This window comes from Lemur catta, chromosome 5 (assembly GCF_020740605.2).
Source record: "Lemur catta isolate mLemCat1 chromosome 5, mLemCat1.pri, whole genome shotgun sequence".
NCBI classification, from domain to species: Eukaryota; Metazoa; Chordata; class Mammalia; order Primates; family Lemuridae; genus Lemur; species Lemur catta.
In genome coordinates, this window is record NC_059132.1 from 54,506,334 (window position 1) to 54,521,017 (window position 14,684).

Below are 14,684 nucleotides of genomic sequence, written 5' to 3' on the forward strand. Positions count from 1 at the left end.
TTGAATTCTCCAACAAGAGAAATTAAATTCTAAGGAATAAGATGTTGTCAGATAGGGTTGAGCTTTGGAAGATCCCAAATCATTATAAAATCCAAGATTTTTTTCACTCCTTCCCCCCTCCCCACCAAGAACAATTTTTTTCTCTTGAGGGAAATATCATCTCCCCTGAGAATTCATGCTTTGGGGTATAAGACACATGGAACTTTGTTCCATTAGTGGGTAATTTCAGAAAGAGTAGTATCTAAGGTTCTGGAGCAAATTAAACATTTTTAGGCACTGGAAGTTTTTGGAAACCCTCATACAGACCCAAAGAATAAGAGACAGAGTCTCTGGTGTTTGCTAATAGGCTTGGGGGCAAACAAATGTAGATCTGTGTCAGTTCAACAGAGGTTGGGCTGTTTATCTGACACTTGATGGAAAACCAGTAGAGACTCAGATGGAATAACTTCCCTTCAGAAAAAATGTGGAATATATCTTCAATGACTCTGAAGCCCTTGTTAGGAAACCTAAGGAGTGAGTGGATCACAGGTGGCAGTTTCATATATTTTTTTTCTTTGAAGGCCTTGAATCTACAAGATAAAGGAAGATGCTGGAAGTAAACATTTGCCACAGAAATGGTATAAAAGGACCAGATTTAACTTTGTATATGGAATTTGGCTTTTGAAAACTAAGTATAGCTGATAAAGCAATATCAGATTGAAATTTGAGGTGTGATATCCATATGTCCAGATATCATGGACATGACAAAGAAGGACTAATAAGTTTCTATAACTCTAACAAAAAAACAAGAAAAGAAGTTTTGGGGTGATATTTACACCCTCCTGTATGTACCAGAACACACAGCAAGGACACAAAAAAAGGAAGTTTAAAATTCAACTACTAGGTAAAACTCTCTTAGCAATATAACTAAATTTAACAGTTATACCTGTAGGGACTTTTCAAAGCCTTACATCTAGGAGAAGGGTCAGGAAGTAGCACTGCATGTCAAGAAGGAATGCAACTATGCTGGTTTTGGGCTTGTTTGCCTTTGGGTCCACCTCTTGCTTTTCCCAGACTCTGCTCTATTATACAAGAGGCTGACTCTCACAGCCTGCACCTCTCGGGCTCTGGTATTCGCTGTTTTTCCACTGGAGTTTGTCCAGTGGGAGGCACTGGTGGGATAGGAAAGACAGGAAAAAGGGAGAAGCCAAGGTATTTTTTTCTCCTCTCCCTTTGCCGTGGCTGCATATTTTCTGTGGCTCCAACTCCTACTGAATGCTGGCCCATTGTGGTTTCACCTTCCAGTGGGACACCCCTGCCTCTGGACTCTGGTAATATGACCTCCTTCCTTTGTTTCTCCAGCCTATGGGTGCTAAGGGCTTTCATCTCTAATCTCTCAGTTGCCTCACAGTTCCCTATTGTTTTCTCAGTTCTTCCACCATCTGTGTAAATGATTCCCTGCTGTACTTTTTCTCCATTTTTAGATACTCAGACCCTAACCAATAGAGCAACTAATTGGAAAATCCCCACACTTAGCACGCGTGCATGGTGGAAGGCATTTGTGAGAGATGAAAGAAGCAGAAAAGTGATATATAATAATTATAGAAGTCTATTTCAGACTGCCTAGCCAGAGGGAGCGTACAGACAACAGCTTACACTTAGAAATCATAAACAAATGCATCCATAATAATTTGTTATATCTTGGTGCCATGTTATAATTGTATATTATCAGTTTATATATTCTGTTCCCTTAGTAGGCAGTAAGAGTAGGCACAGAGTCTCATTCAACTATTGTACACCAAGTACAAAGCCTAACATATACTAGGTGCTCCTTGTATGTAGAACACGTGAAAGATAATGCAGGTCTTAAAGTCTTAAATTATTTTTAACAGTCAGTCTATTTATAGAAGTTCCTAGTCTGGAATCCACACGGGTCCACGGTGAGATTTCAGGGGGCCCACAAACTGGGATAGGGAAAAAATTACATCACTATTTCTCCTAACCTCTAAGGAGAAATTTAGCATTTCCTTCAGTTATGAATGTAGGAAACAATTCCCAGCAGTTTTTGGAGTACCTGTCACCAATAGAATTCACAGATATTTTTATAGTACATCATGTTTGTTGCAACTATCTCAAAAGTTGTTTATACCCATACACTGCCACCAGATCTTGCTAATGTATTAATAAAATTACTATATCACATTTTTAAAAAAAAACATTTTGATAACTGTATTTCAACATGGTTGGTTTTCTCTGTAATCTCTATTTTGTTTTTAGTTTAAAAACATTATTCTGAGAAGGGGTTAATAAGTTTCATGAGACTACTAAAGAGGTGGCTCAAAAAAGGCTGGAAAGCCCTACTAATTTTATAAGCTTGGACTCTGGTATTAGATCCAGATTCAAATCTCATCTCTGCTTCTTAACAAGCTGCATCTGCTTGGATGAAGTACAGGTTCCTCATTTGTTAAGTGAGGGTAACATTAGCAACTAACTCCTAGGATTATCGCAAGTCATTAACATGTCAAGTTTTCAGTCCAATATCTGGCATAATTAGTGTTAGCTATTAATATTTAGGCATATAAAGTAGAGTTTGGGGCAAAGAATGGTTCGTCAAGCTGGGTCTTAATCTGAAGACTGTGAAAGGACAACTTTCCTGGTGGGTAAGTTGACAAAACAGGCCAAGTCTGCTGGGCCAGTTAAAACAACGGGGCTTAACATCCCTGATATTTGCCACTACATCTATTGGGAACACATTAATGAACCAATTAATAACAAGAAGAAATTTACTTCTTTGTAAGAAACTATTCTTCAGGGGTCCTTTTAGGAATCTAAAAGTCAGGAGGCTGTAAGCTTGTTGTCATAGTCTGGTCCCAACACGCACTATTCATCAGTTGAGTCTGCTGGATGCCCCCAGTTGGGAGAGACTCACTGGGAATAAACTGTCAGAGCAAACACTGGAGCAACTACATGACAAAAGGAAAACAACTAACAAATCTAGAAAGCTGAGTAATGAATCAGAAAAGGCTCAGAATCTGCCAGGAGGCTATTTCAGCACCAGGCTGTGTTGTTCCAGGGCATTTTCACCTTTTCCAAAGGCTGAGAGCTCTTGAAGGTAAGGTGGGGTTGGGGGAGGTGGGGATATCTTATGTTACAATATTGCCAGAGATACGATGTTTCTATTTTATCCATCATTTCACTGTAGCTTTAAAACACAGCCTAACCCCCTATGATTAGAAGTAATGTCTATTACTGTTGACCCTTAAACAACACAGGTTTGAACTGGACAGGTCCACTTACACACAGATTCTTTTCAATAAAAGTTACCCAGAGTGTGCCTGCCTCTCCTGCCTCCCTTTCACCTCCTCCACCTCGGCCACCCCTGAGACAGCAAGAACAAACCCTCCTCTTCCTCTTCCTCCTCAGCCTATTCAACATGAAGACAATGAATAAAGATCATTATGATGATCCACTTTCCCTTAATGAACAGTAAATATATTTTCTCTTAGGATTTTCTTGACATTTTCTTTTCTCTAGCTTACTTTACTGTGAGAATACAGTATACAATACATATAACATATAAAATATGTGTTCATTGACTGTTTATGTTATTGGTAAGGTTCCCAGTCAACAGTAGGCTATTAGTAAAGTTTTGGGAGAGTCAAATGTTATACTTGGATTTTTGACTGCGCAGGGGGTTGGTGTCCCTAACCCTCACATTGTTCAAAGGTCAAGTGAACAACTTTCCTTAAATGTTTATATGCTAGACACTTTACATATTCCCCATGGTACCCCAAGAGGTAGGTATTATTACCCCCACTCTCCTCTCTAACAGATGAGAAAACCAAAGCTTAGACAAGGTGGTTAACCCATCTGAGGTTATGCAGATTCCAAGAGATCCAGCTAGGATTCAAAAATTTCAAAATACAGAGAAGTTAAAGGAATTGTAGAGTAAATACCTACATACCCAAAGTCTAACTAATTCTTAGATCTTTTAGATCTATATTACCCAACCAGAAGTTATCAGTATAGGAATTTTGCCAGGAAAAAAACAGAAATCTGAAAATGTTTGTAATTCTAGACTAATGGACATAGTTCTTACTTTCAAAGTTAATCATCTTTACTCAAAGGAGAGGGCCAATCCTCCTTTTTGGAGCTTCCTAAGCTCCCTTTAGTATTTTCCAGGATTCCTTTGGGCCAGCAAAATGGTGAGTAAAGTCCTAATTGGTATTAGGGCTTCTGTCCCTTTATATCTCCAAGATTACCTAAGGAGCCAGGCAGTCTGGTTGGAAGGTGCTGTGACAGGGGATGAAGCTCTCTTGTTGCTGCCAATGGTGACTCCTGGGAGTCCCCACCCCCACCCCTGCAGAGCTAGGCATGGGGCAGCCCCAGGCAAAGTCAAGCTCAGTACACAGCCCTCCTCCTGTGAAGAGAGAGAGAGAGAGAGACAGAGAGAGAGAATGGGGCATCTCTGATTTGTCCTACCTATTGCTGGACTAAACATATGTCAGACCCCATAAAATCATCCGACTTAAAGCTGGAAGGGATCATGGAAGTGATGCAGTTAAAACCTCCTCCTTTTACCTTTGCAGAAGCAGAGGCCCAACAAAGCTCCCAACAATCATAAAGCTGACTAACAGCAGAGCTCACAATCCGTCACTCTTCTTCCACCACAATGTCACCACATGTGTTCAGTTGAGCATCATTACTTTAGAGTACACTCAATACTGCCAGGTACGATTTGAGAGGCTAGAGTTGAATTCGCTTCATCCCTGACCACAAGGGGCTTAAAGTCTAGTGAAAATGATAGCCCCATTTATTGAACAACTTCTGGTGCTTCACATACATTATTTAGTCTACCTAACTTTTCAAGTTAAATGTTATTATACATTCAGAGAGGTTAGTGTGTACAAAGGTAATGTGCCCAAAGCCACATTATTGGTACAACTGGGATTTGAACCCATGTCCATTTAACTTTAAACCATACACTTGTTCTACCATGTAACTCTGCCTCCCTAATGTTAGCAATTACGTGGGAGAAGCATATATTATATATTACTCCTCCACCACGCTGACTCAGCATCTGTGTGGTTTCTAGAAGATTAAGAAGTTATTATTATGCTTGGGTACTATTCTTACAGGGAAAAGATGTAAATACGGAACACAGAAATTATTTTCCAAAAAGGATTTGAAACAGCTGAGAATAACACAAACAGCAGGTTAAAAGATGGAACACGTATTCAAGCAATGAAGGAAATGAGGGCAAAGCACCAATAAAAGATAAAGAGGAAGCCAAGGGTGCGGTAAGAACATGAAACGCCTGCCACGGGGTCAAAGACACCTGCTAGCAGGGTCAAAGGACTGAACTGTATTTTGATAAAATAGTTCTGAGGACAAGAATGCTGCCCTATCCTCATACACAGTTTGTCCATAAATATTAAATACCAGAAAACAGGAGTAACATAGAGGCAGAATAAAAAGCTCTTAGTTTCATCCTCTCTTTTCAATGGGTTTTAGAGACTCAACGTGATGTAGCCTCCATGCTACACAGACCTAATTAGACACTGCCTTAAACCACAAAGTAAACTTTACACTAGGTACAGTACAATGTAGCTTTATTTGAGAGCAATATCCTTCTCATGCAAGGCTCAGTTTTCAAAATTTAACTATGTGTTGAATACAGCAGCATTTTAGCTGGGCAGCCAGGGAGCAGTGGTCGATTCCAGGGTTTGGGGCTCTAGATCCATTCTGGCCTGGTGGTCTAGTCAAGTTATTCTCCATCTCCATGTCTATTTCCTAATTCACAGAATGAGGATACGATCTACCTCATAAAATATCTGTGTGGCTGAAATAAGTAACAGAAATGAAATGCTGGCAATTTAGTGTCACCGACGAGGTAAAAACTTGTTTTTGCTCCTTTGCTATGCGCTTATTCTTTGTCCAGTTTTGTTTCAGGGCTGTTTCCTTACCAGAGGCTAGTTATAGTTGTTAGTGATAACAGACCAGCATCTGACGATGATGAAGAAGACAGCGTACAATGCTGACGTCCCTTCCTTTGCCCAAATAAACATCACCCTGTCACAGGTTGGGTCCCCCAGAGCATAGCGTATAGGATATTGATTAGGGACTCCCCTCAGGATCAACATCTGTGGAAGGCGTGGGCAGAAGTTGAGCTGTGATTCAGGGCTCACAACAGTCTCAGTCCACTGGGAGTGCCAGAGCTAAAAGGTCCCTTCAGAATTATCCCAAGTTGGGCAGAGATGACCCAGCCTTTATAGTCCCATGTCGGTCAGTCATAGCATGTGGGCCACTCTGGGAAGGGGAGTGACCTTGGTCAAGGAAGGTTCTCCATAGCTGAAAAATCCCCAATGGGACGTCCTTCATGAAGTGGGGATCTGAACAGCACCTCACTTCCCATGCCGCACACCCTATGAAGATGGTCTCTTTCCCTGGTGGTCTTTCTGCCTTTCCAGACACAGAGAATGTTGACATTACCAAGTTCCTTCTAATTCTTTTATTAGCAGTTCCTAGGGTAGACAGAGAGATTTATATCACAGGTATACAACGGTTTCCAAAGGAGAGGGAGTTCTTCATGTTCTCAGTTGAAGAGCAACTCCCAGTTCTCCGAATGAGTCAGGGGTGAAGGGCAGAATACAGACAGGTGTCACATAGCCCTGTCAAAAGAACCTGAACAAAGGCTGAAGGAAGCTGACAGGGGAAAATGCATAAAAAGCACAACCTCTGAGAGAGCTGAAGTCCCTCAAGTCCTACAAGCATGACCACATCCCAACAGCCTTAAGACAATGGGAGCAAATGAGGGTGTAGGGGGTGCACTCTAGCTTAGGAATTCAGAGTCTAGCTTCAAATATAGAAATTAAGTACCTAAGTGGCAGAATACAAACAGCAGCATCTTCTTGCTAAGAAAAAGCTTTAAAAAAAAAAAAAAAAAAAAAAAGGTGGGAGGGGTGTCATGTTCTCCAAGTTCTCCCTTAGAAAGGAAACTCAGGGAAGTTTAGCCTCTGGAGATACTGCTAATGAAATGTACCTATTCTCGTTGTCTGAAATCAAGTAAGGAAGACGAGAATTGTCCAAATTATAGTCTTCCATGAAACTCGCCTCCTCGTATCAACAGAAAGAAGAAAATATAAATTCTCCACAGGGTAGTACAGCCAAAGAGAGAGAGTGTTGTGATTCTCCAGAGAGATTTCTAAATAACACTTGAGTGAAGCCCACGGAGCTATTAAAAAGAGGATGGATGTTTTCTGTCTAGTAAAACAGACAGGGTCATCACAGCTGCATTGCCACGTATTTGTTTGACTCTCCATGTCAAGGCTGAGGAATCAATGATTCACCAGAGGAAAGAAAAAGAATTAACTAAACTACATTTAAACCATCTTATGAAATAAAATACCATTAAGTACTGCTAAGGTCTTTTCTAGAACTTGTTAATTTTGTCTTTTGACAATCACCTCTGACCAGCGAATCTACCTATTATGCTAGCTTGGCATTTGTACCTTGTACAGGAAATTCAGAGAGGGCTGAGGAAAAAAACAGTACATTAAGTCCTGCCAACTAAATAACATGGCACCTGTCAAAACATCAATTTGTGTGAAATGGCAAAAGAACATCTTATATGGTTTATCAATGAACATCTAAATAACTGTGCTTTTATCAGCAACTTTTATGCTTAGGTTTACACTTAAAATACATATGTCAAGGAACTCAGAAGAGGTGCTGGCTGGGTTAGGGCTGCCGCTGACATTTCGCATTTGAGCTTCAGTTCATGACAGACTAATAGTGCGCTTAATGCACTGTTTATCCCGAACAGACAGAAGACAAAAGGGAGGCGGAGATCCTGCTTTGTAGGACACCTGTAATCATGGGTGTGCATCAAAAGCAAAGAAAGGTCATGCCATTGATCCCATTTAAAATCACAACAGGCCGGGCGCGGTGGCTCACGCCTGTAATCCTAGCACTCTGGGAGGCCGAGGTGGGTGGATCACTCGAGGTCAGGAGTTCGAGACCAGCCTGAGCAAGAGCAAGACCCCGTCTCTACTACATAGAAAGAAATTATCTGGCCAACTAAAAATATATATAGAAAAAATTAGCCGGGCATGGTGACGCATGCCTGTAGTCCCAGCTACTCGGGAGGCTGAGGCAGTAGGATCGCTTAAGCCCAGGAGTTTGAGGTTGCTGTGAGCTAGGCTGACGCCACGGCACTCACTCTAGCTGGGCAACAGAGTGAGACTCTGTCTCAAAAAAAATAAATAAATAAAATAAAAAATAAAGATAAAATCACAACAGTTCAAAGCCTCCATGAGTGAAAAGTGTGCTGCAGTATGGGAGAGGATTTCCATGCAGAAAGTTATCAAAGATGTTATTGCAGTGCTTCTATTCCTGAATTCACATGAGCTCTTCTGGGGGAAAACAAAACAAAACAAAACATGATCTGACTAGAGCCCCAGAAAAGCTGGTGACATCTGTGCAGGCCTGTAAATTTCACTCAGCCAGGCAGAAAGACACTCAAGCAGAGAATACTGTGAACTAGACCAGTGCTGGAATAGTGTCTCCCTTATGATAAATTGGATCAAACCGCAAGAAGATGCAGGGAGTTAACTAACAGGTCTTCCCTCTCGAGAGAAGGGGGAGATGTTGTGGGCAGTGAAGGAAATCCTGGAAATCTCACGAATTGAGCTTTCCAGATTTGTTGAGATGAGAGTTAGAGGAATGGGTGTGTTCTGGAAAACATCACATGGTCCTTTACTCTTTCCTCCCACTCTCTCAACATAAAGCCTTTGCAAATGAAATGCCGTGAAATGATTTCATCTCAGTTTTACATAATTCTCTGTGATGGACCTTCCAGCTCTTTCCCTTTGAGAAACTATATTAAGATAATCACACTGCAATGTTCAAAAGATTTTTCTGACAATGTCTTTGTATTTCTTTCCTTCATTTTTTTTTTTTGTGTGTGTGTGGGGGGTGGGATGAGGTCTCGTTCTATCACCCAGGCTGAGTGCAATGGCACGATCACAGCTCACTGCAGCCTCAGACTTCTGGGCTCAAGTGATCCTCCTGCCTCAGCCTCCCAAAGTGCTGGGATTACATTTTTCCTTCATTTTTATTCTCTTACATCCACCTTGGTTTCCTTAGAACATTCTAAATAAATCCCCCCCTGTTAGGTTAGTGGTTTAATAATGTGGTAAAATAACTGTAGAACTACTGGAATTATCACTGAAAGAAAGAAGGTAGACAAGCTTGTGACACATACACGCGCATGCACACACGCTGGGTCCCTGCCACAGCCAAGCAGCAGTTTTTATCTGTTGAGTCTGCCAGGACTGTCAACACCCTACATCCTTTCAACTGCAAATGCAGCAAACACTCCCTCACACATTTCCAGGAGAGGCTCCCAAACGCTTGTATTATTGTGTCCCTTTCAGCTTTGCTGCAGCGTGCACTCCTAAACATGACAGCCTCTTTCTCCACAGATTACCTACACAGGCAGTGAAAGGTCTGAAAAGAACTTACAAGCAGGGGAGGTTGAACTGCGTACAAAAACTAATTGCTTTTCAGAGAGCCATTTTCAAGAAAGCACCACCACTTGCTGCAAAATAAGCCCAAAGAACTTGAGGGACTCAGACAGGCTGGCTGGCTGTTTGAAATTGGTTATTTCTTTAGAGCTGGGACTTTACTTCCGGAACAGTGATTTCATGCTTCAGTTATGGCGAAATACCAAGGTGCAGGAGCAGTGCATAGTAACACTGAGCCCGCCAAAGCAGTGAGCACAGAAGCACAGCACTGAGTTGCTGCTTCCGAAAGAGATGACACCCTCCTGCTCCAGCCCTCTGGACCCACTGAGTAGTTTCTTTTAAGCAAGCACAAGACTTTTCTATGTACATCTCCCTCTAAAGTTGCAGGTAGACATGAGGACCTTAGAGCAGGAAATACTCTTAAATATCAACTATTCCAGTGGTTAGCCATGGAAGCACTTCTTAACCTGGTTGCACATCACAGAAAAGCAGACAGAGCTGTTCTGGTTGAGATGGGGGAAGAGTTGGCCACCCACACCCCCGTGGAGCCTTCACAATAGCTCCATGGAACTTTTGGTGGACTGGGTTTGAAAACTCTTGATCTCCTCCAGTCTCAAACTGGTGGTTTTAGAGTCATGGCTCTGGCTCACAGAGGTGTTGTTTGGTTCTCCCAATGTTTTAAATGTTGTGTTAGTTTTAACCCTTAGAATCAGATTTTTGCATAAAGACATGGATGCCAGGCTCCTCTTAGAAAAATGAGAAGTTAAGAGTGAATGTGCCTGCATACCTCTCAGCCGCAGGGCATGGGGCTGAGTTGCTACTCTTGCTTTCACCAGGTCTGGGTACACACTTAGCTCACAGGCCTGCCCCATTTGGGCTTGCAGCCTTTTGTGAGCTCTGATCTGGCCTATCTCATTTTATAGACGAGGCAACAATAATGACCTGTCTGGGTAGTGGCAACGGCAGGACAAGAATCTAGATTCCCCAAGTTGAGGTTTTGCGTTGCCTTTTCTACTATGCATTAGCATTTCTCAAACTGAGGGTCCATGGCTGTGGTCTTCATGATCCACGAGAACACCTTTCTTTAGAAATGTGTCTGTACTTGACTCTCATTTCAGAAAACCTATGCTATACCCAGTGGAATGTCTGACATCTCACAACCATAAACATACTCAGTTACTTATGCTTTATCTTAGAACAGCAGGACTCCATTATGGCGCACCTCACTATCACGCAAATTTGGCTATGCTGCCAGGCAGATATATCCCCTGAAACAAAACAGTTGGACCCAGAAAAGACCTTTTTGGGAAGTGAGTAGTTCTGATTCCTCCACACCAGCCTTGCAAAGGGATCCAGTTAAAGACACAGAAGGAAAGGCTGCAGGAGAAAGCCCATGGCAACAGTATTACTTTCTACTCCAGTGAGGTCAGGGCAGGAGCAAGCTTCAGACTCAACTTCTAACAATGATTTTAGTATGCTATATTGGCAAGTAGCACAGGGTAGCTGGCAAGTGAGTAGGCTTGGCTGCCAGATGGCCTGAGTTGAAATCCCAGGTCTACCATTTACTGGTATGATGTTTTAGCGAGATATTTAAGCTCTCTGTGCCTCAAGATAATCATCTGTAAAATGGGAATAGTATTTACCTTGTGAGGTTATTGTGAGAATTCAGTGAGATAAACCAACCAGAGTTCAGTGCCTAGCACATAACGAATACTAAGAAATGCATGCTAAATTATTAGCACAGCAGAGTGCTAATGTGTACAGTTTACAAACTCTGACATCATTTCCTCCCATTTTTTTCCACATCACAAATCTGGAGATAAGCAGGATGGATCAGAACCCGTTTTAAGAGATAGGAATCTGAAGAGGTTAAGTCATTCAAGGTCATGTAGCAAGTACTGGAATCCACGTTTTCTTCCTCCAGATCCTATGTTGCTTCTACTATCCACAATGCCTTTGAGAGCCTCTAAGCAGTAGGAATGATTTTCAAGGGCTATTCTGAGGGTTAAATATCAACACGTTCATATTTAGTGGGAGCAAATCACTTAAGTTAGAGCTTCAAAGGGAAGTAGCAGAGACAGATGGAAAAACAGAGAGTTTATAGAAATGAAAAACTGCAGCACAACAAGGAAATTGTTTATTTGAAATTTTAAAAACCCTGGAAGGAGTGGTGCTCACATTGCAGGCCGTTTTCATGTGGTAGCAGTAGCTTCCATGTGGTAGCCAAAGGGGCCTTCAGGGTCACTCTGGTCAATGTATGGTGGAGTGGAGTGCAGACACCCAGCAGGGGACTGGGGCGGGAGACAGGAAGGAGAACGGTCCCAGCTCTGAGCATTAGTGGCTGTGCCTTTCTGGTGAGGGAGCTTAAGTGAGGCAGCAGTCAGCATTTCCCAGGCAAAGGAAACCTGCTGGATTCTCACTGGTACAAGTCTCAGGATGCTTTTTATGGTGTTTCTTAAATTACTGCTTTGTATTCCAGAAATTTTATATTGGAACTAGGCTCTGCAGCAAGCTTGTTGGAAGCAGATCTTGAGTAGTCTGTTTGGGACTACAGCTTGGTCCTAGAGGCAGTAACAAGAAATTGGCACTGGCCTGGACAGGTATATTTTCAGCTTTGTAAGAATCCAAATAGGCCCACAATTTTATTTCCTGTAAGGCCAACCTGGAAGAAATGAGGGTCTTTTTACCCTGCTTACGGAACTGTGGGCATCTTCTCCTCTTGCACTCCCAGGCCCCATCTCTCTTCAAGCCCCCTTGCTGAGGTGGGTCAGCCGAGGCAAAAGCTGCACTCAGTATCTCCTGAAATCATTTAATGGACTTCATTTCCTGCAGCCTCTTCCCATTCCCTGAGGGAGAAATTTTCCCTCTAGCAGGCCATGTCGAGAATTTTGAAAGGGAGAGTGTAATATGGGGTGGGAAAAATTTTGCATCTTTGTACCTGATAAGATGTCCTGCCATGACCCTTCTTAGGACACAGACGCCCCGGGTGCAGCACATCAAGATACTGCATTCTTTCCCGATAGGGCTTGCCAGATAAAATACAGGAAGCCTAGTTACACTTGAATTTCAGAGAAACAAAAACAATTTTTAAGCATGTCCCAAATATTGCATGCGACATATAAACACTAGAAAAACGATTCATTGTATATCTGAAATTCAAATTTAACCATGTGTTCTGTGTTATTTTCTGCTAAATTTGGCAACCCTATTTCCCTTAGGAAAGTACCTACTTAAGCCTAGTGAGTAGAAAAGAGAAGAATGCTGGTAATTTGAGGTTTTTTGTTTTTTTAAATTGAAGAACATAATAAAAATATTAAAGATAATTTTTCAAAGAAAGAAAAATCAGTGCATGATACTAACGATTTTGAACAGAAAAATATTTCCATTTTTGCATATTCTCTTCCAATTTTTGTTCCTGCACATTTTTACTTTTCATTGTTATAATATTACATTCACAACTCTATATTCTATATTCCACTTCATTTTCTTAATATTGTATCAAGTGTTTTAGAATTGTACACTACTTTTATAATTATTTTAAGGGCAGCATAATTTTCATATAACTGGATATAAATTATCTATGTCTAAAACATTTTTAAAAAAGAATTTCCATACCGTTAAGCATTAAATAGTTCTCAATTTTTAAGTTTTGGAGATTATTAATATGAATGAAGTACCTCGTATTTCTCTTAAAATTAATGTTATGCCTTTCCTCCCTTTCTTTTAGGAAGAAGAAAGTATTTAAAAAATTTTTTGAACATAAAAGCAATATTTGGACAAAGAGTCTCTCCTTGATCAAATTTTAATCAGGCTCCTCTGAATCCTCTTCCCAACTAGTCCTCGACTTTTGAATTTCTATGTTCATCTTTGTATTGCTCAATTTTAGCAAGAATTCTGCCAAGGCAGTTTAGCCAGAACAGCCCCCACCCCAATATATGATCAATTTCCATATCTGATCACTTTTTTTCTAAACAACACCTGTTTATTATCTCATAGTTTCTGTAGGTCAGTACTCTGCCATGGCTCACCTGGTTTCTCAGCTTGGGGCGTCATAAGGCCAAAATCAAGGTGTTGGCAAGCTGGGCGAAGCTCTGGGAGTGAATATGCTCCAAACTCATTCAGGTTGTTGGCAGAATTCAGTTCTTGCAGTGGTAGAACTGAGGTCCTCATTCCTTGCTAGCTGTCACCCAGGGGGTACTCTAAGCTTCTGAAGGCCACAAGCATTCCTTGGCACATGGTCCTCACTATCGTTAAAGCCAGGGATGGCTTGTCAAAGCTCCTCATGCTTTGAATATTTTTTTTTTCAGAATATTATGGGAGTACAAATGTTTTGTTTACATGGATTGCTTCTGTACTGCTTGAGTCAAAGTTGCCCATTACCCAGATAGTGTATATTGTACCTGCTAGGTATGATTTTACCCACCCCCTCCTCCCCCCTTTGACCTGCACGATTTCTGTTGAGTTTTATTTCCATCTGTGCACATCAGTGCTGACTGGTTTGTTCTCATTTAATAGTGCGTACATGTGATGTTTGCTTTTCTAACCAAATTCCTCACTCCCCGCTATTCCCCAGGTAACATGATCACCCTGGCCTGCCTTCAGCAAGAGTCCTATTAGGTCAGTTTAGCAAAGAATTACCCTACCTTCCACTGACCTCCCACTTTGCTCCTTGGCTATATATAAATCCCTCCTTTTCCTTGTTCTAATCAGAGTTAAGCCCAATCTCTCTCCTCCACTGAAAAACTCCGGTATAGTATAATAGTTTCCCTTAATAAAACCTGCCTTACCATTTTAACAAGTGCTGTGAATGATTTTTTCTCTAATAGTTATGGTGCCACAACTTGAACAGCATCAGATTCATCATTGGATCCCTCCAGACCCCTCACTCAGGACCTTAAGTACCCACCTTGGAAGCCTGTGTCTTCACTCCTGATTGACTGATCAGGGATCCATTGGTGAGTCAGACTCCTGACCCAGTGCTCTGGACAAACGTCCACTGAAACATGGTAAGAACAGATTTCAATTGTTAAGTGTCTGAGTACACTCTGGGTTAGAGTCCCAGGTAAACAGAGGTTGGGTTAGCAGTCCAGGCAAGCAGCTTTTTGGGAGAAGTTGAGTTAGAGGCCCAGGCTTCTTTATTTGAAAGGTACCTGCTCAGCTGGAAATTTTTCTTCCTAG

General features: G+C 41.5%; 1 long non-coding RNA gene across 1 annotated transcript; it reads right to left on the reverse strand.

Moving 5' to 3' along the window:
* Window positions 1-11,629: 11,629 nt before the first annotated feature.
* On the reverse strand, window positions 11,630-13,835 carry LOC123638299. The gene is made up of 2 exons (XR_006735301.1): window positions 13,535-13,835; window positions 11,630-12,168 (listed from the first exon to the last, which is right to left on the reverse strand). It is a non-coding gene; the product is annotated as an uncharacterized LOC123638299 (long non-coding RNA).
* Between the last annotated feature and the right edge of the window lie 849 nt (window positions 13,836-14,684).